The 8,444-nt window shown below is 36.1% G+C and overlaps 2 non-coding genes across 2 annotated transcripts; one reads left to right on the top strand and one right to left on the bottom strand.

Annotated features, from left to right (window-relative positions):
- Positions 1-1,146: 1,146 nt before the first annotated feature.
- LOC128291135 (small nucleolar RNA R71) lies at positions 1,147-1,253 on the top strand. Its single transcript, XR_008280911.1, has one exon. It is a non-coding gene; the product is annotated as a small nucleolar RNA R71 (small nucleolar RNA).
- Positions 1,254-3,342: 2,089 nt separating this feature from the next.
- Positions 3,343-3,449, bottom strand: LOC128291224 (small nucleolar RNA R71). Its single transcript, XR_008281000.1, has one exon. It is a non-coding gene; the product is annotated as a small nucleolar RNA R71 (small nucleolar RNA).
- Positions 3,450-8,444: the final 4,995 nt, after the last annotated feature.

Below are 8,444 nucleotides of genomic sequence, written 5' to 3' on the forward strand. Positions count from 1 at the left end.
AAGTCTGCTGGGAAAATGAATTTATCAATCTTAAAGAGTACGTCCTTAACAATACCCCTAGGAAATCTAATAGTTTTATCTGCCAGTTGTATACTCATCCTAGTTTTTTTAGTTTCCCAATACCTAGTTGTTTAAGCATTTTATAGGGCATGACATTTATACTTGCCCCTAAATCGGCTAAAGTATTATCAACATTTAAACTACCGAGTAAACAAGGAATAGTAAAACTCCCTAGATCCTTTAACTTGTTGGGTAGTTTATTTTGTAAAATTGCTAAGCAAATTGCATTTAATTCCACATGCGACGAATCATCTAACTTCCGATTTTTGTTTATTCTGGCTTTCATCCACCTTATCTTGGCTTACCTTAGTTTCTTGCCTTGGTTCTGGTGTGGACTCAACTAACCCTTCTTCATATTGAACCGTAATCACATGGAGCTGCTCTCTTGGGTTAGTTTCTGTATTGTTGGGCAAGCTACCTTCTGGTCTTTCTAAGATCAGCTCAGCAAGCTGACCTATTTGAGTCTCTAGACCTTGAATCGATGCTTACTTATTTTTAAGCGCAGTTTCAGTATTCTGAAAATGGGTTTCTGCTACTGAAATAAACTTTGTCATCATCTCCTCAAGGTTTGGCTTTTTCTCTTGCTGGTAAAGTTGTTGTTCGAAGCCTGGAGAGGGTGGTGGTCTTTTATTCCCTTGGCCTCCCCATGAGAAATTTGGGTGGTTCCTCCAACCTGGATTGTAAGTGTTATTGTAAGGATTATTTTAAAGTCTAGGATTATTACTCATATAATTCATTTGCTTGTTCTCCATGTTAGGGCTATAGGTGGATATTCTGAATTGCTCGTTCCACCTGCACTTGCATCGCATTGCATTACTGGATGAGCCTGCGTAGAACCAAATAAACCATCAATTTTTCTATTTAAAAGTTCTACCTGATTTGAAAGCATAGTAACCGAATTGATGTTAAAAACGCTGGCTTCTTTTGTCAACTTTGTCCTTATGACTTTCCACTGGTAATTATTTAGTGACATCTCTTCTATGAACTCATAAGCCTCTTCAGGTGTCTTATTATTGATAGTTCCACTAGCATCTGGGTCGATCATTTGTCTAGTTGCAGAAAGTTTGAACTTGTAGCCAAAGAGGTAACCCATGGTGAGGGCACCTTCTCAATAGATCCTTGTATCTCTCCCATGCATCATAAAGTGTTTCTAAGTCCATCTACATAAAAGAAGAGATATCATTCATTAACTTTTTCGTTTTGGCTGGCGAAAAGTATTTGAGTAAAAAATTTTCGGTCATTTGTTCCCAAGTAGTGATTGACCCTCGTCGTAATGAGTTCAACCACTGTTTAGCCTTATTCATTAATGAAAAGGGAAATAATCGAAGGCGAATGGCATCATCAGAAATGCCATTTATTTTGAAAGTATCGCAGAACTCTAAGAAGTTGGCCAAATGAGTATTTGGGTCTTCATCCTGCCATCCTGCAACCCATCAAACTGAACAAACTGTTGAATCATTTGTATAGTGTTAGGTTTTAGTTCAAAATTATTTACAGCAATTGCAGGTCTAACAATACTCGATTCAGCCCCCGTTAAATTAGGCTTAGCATAGTCGTACATAGTACGAGGAGCAGGATTCTGATTCAATGGATTTATGGCAACCACAGGAGGTAGCGGATTATTTTGATTTTCAGCCATCTCCTTGGTTGTAGTATGGATATCGTCCTCTCACTCTTCCTCTATGTATTGTAGAATTCGCCTTATTTCTCTTCTGTTTCTACGAGCTGTGCTCTCGATCTCACTGTCAAAAAGCAAAGGTCTTGACGGGTTCCTCTTAGTCATAAACTAGAGACACCTACCCAAAGCAATTAAAAAGAAAAATTTAGAAAAGAAAAATTAAACTAAAAACAAAATGTAAATTGCAATAAAAGTAAAAATGGCTAAAGTAATAAAAACCAAGCGTTCCTAATATCTTAGTCCCAGGCAACGGTGCCAAAAACTTGATGGTCACTAAACTAACTAAAATTCGATTAAGGCAAGCGCACCTATCGAACAGTAGTATAGTTATGGTGAGACCTGAAATATCATATCCACAAGGACTAAAAGTACTAGTAATTACTATCTTTTTATTATCTAGCCTAACAATTAAAGGAATGTTTTAACTAAGACTAATTATCTAATTAACTAAAATTACGACAGAGATAAAAGTTGAAAAATACTGTTTAGAAAACCGATGAAGAAGATAATACCCAAGGAAGAATCCACCTAGACTTCACTTATTATTTCTGAATTAGATGATTTATTCACTTGACTTAATCCGTAGAAATCCTTGATTTATGTTATTATCTCTATCGAGACTAAAAACAACTAACTCTAGGTTGATTAATTGAAATCTCTTTCTAATTAAAACCCTTATTATCGCATTCACTTGACCTATAGATTCCCTTATTAGATTTGACTCCAATTTGACAGATTTATGTCGTCCTATCTCTAGGATTGTAGGCAACTCCGCTTAATTATAGAGGATCTACTATTAAACAGGGACTTTTGCTCCATTGAATAAGCACATCAAAACCTGAATTAATTTCCTGGAATATTAAAACAAGGATTAAATCTCACAATTAAGAATAAGAACAAGTATTTATCATATAATTCAAATAGTAATAAGTTCCGTCTTAGGTTTCAACTTCCCTAGGTATTAGGGAATTTAGTTCATAACAATAGAGGAAAACATCTCAAAATTGGGACAACAACAAAATATAAAGAAACCCAAAGAACTTCTAAGGAAATTGAATGGATATCTTCAGTCTTAAAGGAGATCCTGCTTCCGAGCTGATTCCGATGGCTGTTCTTCTAGTCTTTTCTACTTTCTACTCTGCGCCCCCCCTTTTAATCCTCTTCTAGGGTGTTTATATAGACTTTGGAATGCTTCAAAACCCTCAAAATTAGCCTTTTCTGAATAGAATTAGACTTATGCTCGACAGGGACATGGCCGTGTGCCACACCCATGTGAAGGTGCTCAGGCTATGTGGAATTCTGACTTGGTTGAATGTCGACACAACTATGACACACAGGCGTGTAGATTACCCATGTGGAAGTCCCTAGGCCGTATGAAACACTGAATTAGGCCCAATTTGTCTGTTTTTTGCCTGTTTCTTGCTCCTTTTGCTATCCTAAGCTCTCCTGAGTATAAAACATGAAATTAAAGGATTAGGATCATCAAATTCATTAAATCTTATGATAACCCTTCCAAAAATATTCCAAGCATGGGGTAAAAATATGTATACATTATGGTTTATCAGAGATTTTTGGTTAAGTATTTCCCACCTAGCAAGAACGCTAAGTTGAGGAACAAGATCACAACTTTCCAACAATTGGATGACGACTCTTTGTATGAGGCTTAGGAGTGAGTCAATGAGTTACTTCATAAATGTCCTCATCATGGGATTCCTCATTGTATCCAGTTGGAGACATTCTATAATGGTCTCAATGCACATACAATATTGATGGTAGATGCTTCTACGAATGGTGCAAATTTGTCTAAGTCTTATAATGAGGCTTATGAGATCATCAAAAGGATCGTAAGAAATAACTATCAATGGCCAACAAATCAAACCGCTTCAGGAAGACGTGTAGCCAGAGTTCATAAAATTGATAAAATTGATGTCTCACTTCGTTATCAGCTCAGGTATTGTCTATTTCCTTTATGTTAAAGTAGTTTATCGTTAATAGTGCTAATAATTTTGCAGCTTAGCCACCAAGTCCGTTTGAAGTAGTTTCCTGTGTGTATTGTGGGGAAAGTCATTCTTTAAAAAATTTCCCATTAATTCTCGAGCCAGTGTACTATGTGGGGAACCAACACCAAAATAGGAGTGGACAAGGATCCAGTCCAACTTATATAATTCTTCATGGCGTAATCATCTCAACTTTTCTTGGAGCAACCAAGGAAATAGACCAAACAACAACTTTATGCAACATAGACCCAACCAATCTCAGGGGTTTAATCAGCAAGCTCCAAAACCAGCCCAAGCTGAATCATTAAATAGTTTGGAGAACTTGTTGAAAGTGTATATGGAAAAAAATTACGCTTTGATCCAGAGCCAACTAGCAACACTGAAAAATCTGGAAAACCAAATAGGCCAGTTAGCTACGAAGCTTCGTAATAGACCACAAAGAATCTTGCCGAGCGATATTGAGAATCCAAGAAACTTAGGTAAAGAACATATCAAAGTAGTGGCATTGCGAAGTGGTAAAATTCTGGAACCCCGATTGATTGATGTTGAAAATAAGCCTGTTGAAAAGGAGGAAAGTCAACCAGTTGTTGAAATTCCTACACCAAAGGAATTAGAATCTACAAAGACTGGCAAGGTAAATCCTAACTTAATGAATTCAGATACTTTAACATCTTCTTTAGATGCAGATTTACCTTCTCAAAAGAGTTGTCCGGTTTAACAGAAAGTTCTATCACCTCTAGATCCACAAAGATTATAGCAACACAAGCAGAAATAGAAGGTGCAATTCAAGAAATTTTTGGATGTTTTGAAGCAATTACACATCAATATTCCGTTGGTGGAGGCTTTAGAACAAATGCCAAATTACGTGAAGTTTATGAATGATGTACTATCCAAGAAGAAATGACTGAGTGAGTATGAGACTGTTGCCTTGATGAAGAAATGCAGTGCGTTCCTGTAGAACAAACTACCACCGAAATTGAAGGATACATGAAGCTTTACGATACCTTATAACATTGGTGAATCTTAATGTGGTAAAGCTTTGTGTGACTTAGGAGCAAGTATCGACTTGATGGCTAAGTCTATTTTCAAGATGCTAAGGATAGGAGAAGTAAGACCTACAACTGTGACGCTCCAACTAGCGGATCGATCTTTCACATACCCCAAAGGAAAGATCGATAATGTTTTAGTAAGAGTCGATAAATGTATTTTTCCTGTTTATTTCTTTAATCTAGATTTTGAAACAGATAAGGAAGTGCCAATTATCCTTGGGAGACCTTTCCTAACCACGGGAAGAATATTAATTGATGTACAGAAAGGCGAACTCACCATGCGAGTTCAAGATGATCAGGTAACTTTTAACATTCTTAAAGTGATGAAATTTCCCGATCTGACAGAAGAGTGTTCAGTTATGAAAGAGTTAGAAATCTTGATTCCTATGGAAAGCAATTTTAAAAAAGAGCTATTGGAGAAAGCCTTAAGGTTTGACCCTTTGGAGGATGAAGAAAGTGAAGAAAATATGGTTCTGGTGGAAGCCAATCTGAGAAATTTTATTCAATCCACATGATTTGAACCGTTTGAGTTGGAAGTCAGAGAATTTGTACAACTCAAATTGTCAATCAAAGAACCACCTACAGTCGAACTAAAGGTACTTCCTTCCTATTTGAAAAACGTTTATTTAGGTGACTGTTCCACTTTGCCTGTGATTATTTCAGCAGAACTGACAAAAGATCAAGAGGAGCAACTAATTTCTATTCTAAAGAAATTTAAGAAAGTAATTGGTTGGACCATAGTTGATATTCGAGGTATAAGCACTTTATTTTGTATGCACAAAATTATTCTAGAGGAAGGTGTAAAAGCTCGAATTGATGGGCAAAGGAGGCTCAATCCTATTATGAAGGAAGTTGTGAGAAAGGAAGTGATCAAATGGTTAGATGCAGAAATCATCTATCCTATTTCAAATAGTTCGTGGGTAAGTCAGGTGCAGTGTGTACCGAAGAAAGGTGGAATCACGATTGTTGAAAATGAGCGTAACGAGTTAATTCCAGCGAGAACTATTACCGGTTGGAGAATTTGTGTTGACTGCAAAAAGCTAAATAAAGCCACTCGGAAGGAGCATTTTTCGTTGCCTTTTATGGATCAGATGTTAGATCGACTTGCAGGTAATGAATTCTATTGTTTTTTAGATGGTTATTTAGGATATAACCAAATAGTTGTAGCCTTGAAAGACCACATAAAACAACCTTTACTTGTCCATATGGTACATTTGCTTTTAGGCGAATGCCTTTTGGTTTATGCAATGCACTTGCAACCTTTCAACAATGCATGATGGCAATATTCACTGATATGGTTGAAAATTTTGTTGAGGTTTTCATGTATGATTTTTTTTTTGGTAACACTTATGATATTTGTTTGAGTAATTTGGCTAAGGTACTGAAGAGATACGAAGAGATGAATCTTGTCCTTAACTGGGATAAATGCCATTTTATGGTTAAGGAAGGGATTGTCTTAGGGCATAGAATTTCAAAGAAAGGAATTGAAGTTGACAAAGAAAATGTGGATGTAATTGAAAGGTTACCAGTCCCAATGAATGTGAAAGGAGTCAAAAGTTTCTTTGGCCATGCCAATTTTTATCGACGATTTATCAATGATTTCTCGAAAGTTTCTAAGCTGTTGTGTTTATTGTTAGAGAAAGATACAGTGTTCGATTTTAACAAAGCATGTTTAGAAGCTTTTGAAAAGCTGAAAAAATGGTTAATCTTAGCCCCAATAATCATTACACCTGATTGGAGCACACCTTTTGAGTTGATGTGTGATGCAAGTGATTATGCTGTTGGAGCTGTGATGGGTCAAAGAAAAAATAAAGTGTTCCACCCCATTTATTATGCAAGTAGAACCTTGACGTGAGCCTAACTCAATTATACGGTAACTGAAAATGAACTATTTGCTATAGTTTTTGCTTTTGACAAATTCCGCTCATATCTTATAGGTACCAAAGTTACAGTATTCACTGACCATGTGGCCATTAAATACTTGCTCACGAAGAAAGATGAAAAACCGAGGCAAATTCATTGGAAACTTTTACTCCAAGAATTTGTCCTTGAGATCCAAGACAAAAAAAGGTGTTGAAAATCAAGTAGTTGATCATCTGTCGACGTTGGAGCAAGATGAGGTAACTCGATCACATGTGCCTATCAACGAGAATTTCCCAGATGAACACTTATTTGAGGTGAGTCCAATTCATGAAACACCTTGGTTTGCTAATTTTTCCAATTATCTTGCATGTGGAATAATACCTCAAGAAATGACATACCAAAAGGAAGAAATTTCTTCATGATAGTCGATATTATTTCTGAGAAGACCCATTTTTGTTTAAACCGTGTACAGATAATATAATCTAAAAGTGTGTAGCTGAAAGTGAGATTGTTGAGATCTTATATCATTGCCATTCATCTCTAAGTGGGGGATACTTTGGTGGTGCACGTACTGTAGCTAAGGTTTTGCAAGCAATTTTTTTTGGCCTACACTATTTAAAGATGCTTATGCCTATGTGAAGAACTGTGATAGATGCCAAAAGATTGGAAACTTATTAAGGATGAATGAAATGCCCTTAACAAATATTTTGGAGATTGAATTATCTGACGTATGGGGCATTAACTTCTTAAAACCTTTTTCTTCTTCGTATGGGAAAAAATACATCTTAGTTGTTGTGGACTATGTATCCAAGTGGGTTGAAGCAGAAGCGTACCCTACAAATGATGCTAAGGTAGTCATGTGATTCCTACATAAGCATGTGTTTACATGATTTGGGACACCAGGAGTTATTATTAGTGATGAAGGTTCTCATTATGTGAACAAGTGGCTTAAGTGGTTGCTTGATAAATATGATGTGAAGTACAAGATTGCTATTGCTTATCACCCCCAGTCCAATGGGCAAGTTAAAAGAGTTGAAAAGATAGTACGCCCCAGCAGAAAAGATTGGTCTCGAAGGCTCGATGATGCATTATGGGCCTATCGAATAGCATTTAAAACACAGTTAGGAATGACTCCTTATCGGTTGGTTTTTTGGAAGGCAAGTCATTTGCCATTAGAGTTGGAGAATAGAGCTCATTGGGCTTTGAAAAAGTTGAATTTTGATCTTAAGCAGGCCGGTGAGAGAAGGATGTTACAACTGGACGAGTTAGAAGAGCTGGGGTTGTTTTCCTATGAGAATGCCAAAATGTATAAAGGAAGATAAAAAAGATGGCATGATAGTCATATACAACCTCGCGAGTTTAAAGAAGGTCAGAAGGTTTTGTTGTTTAATTTAAGGCTGAAGTTATTTCCTAAGAAGCTGAAATCCCGATGGAAAAGACCTTATATCATCTATCGAGTTTATCGTTATAGAGCTATTGAATTATACGAGAATTACGGAGGTACATTTAAAGTCAATGGTCAATGTCTCAAACATTATTAGGATGGTGACGTTGAGCGAGTTGAATTCTCGTTCAAATTAATAGACCTTTGATTTTTCATAAGCTTGTTTTGTAAATAAATAAATAATTAAAATTTATTTCTTAATTTAGTACATTTAATTAATTCTGTCTAAGGAGATTGGAACTTAAGCGGGACCACTGTGACCCCTCCAACCTTTCTTCAGAATTAATTTAATGTAATTTATTGAAAAGAATTCTAATTAAAATTAATTTTTTTTAAGTTTCATTTGTTTTGTT

Source organism: Gossypium arboreum, chromosome 3 (assembly GCF_025698485.1).
Source record: "Gossypium arboreum isolate Shixiya-1 chromosome 3, ASM2569848v2, whole genome shotgun sequence".
NCBI lineage: Eukaryota > Viridiplantae > Streptophyta > Magnoliopsida > Malvales > Malvaceae > Gossypium > Gossypium arboreum.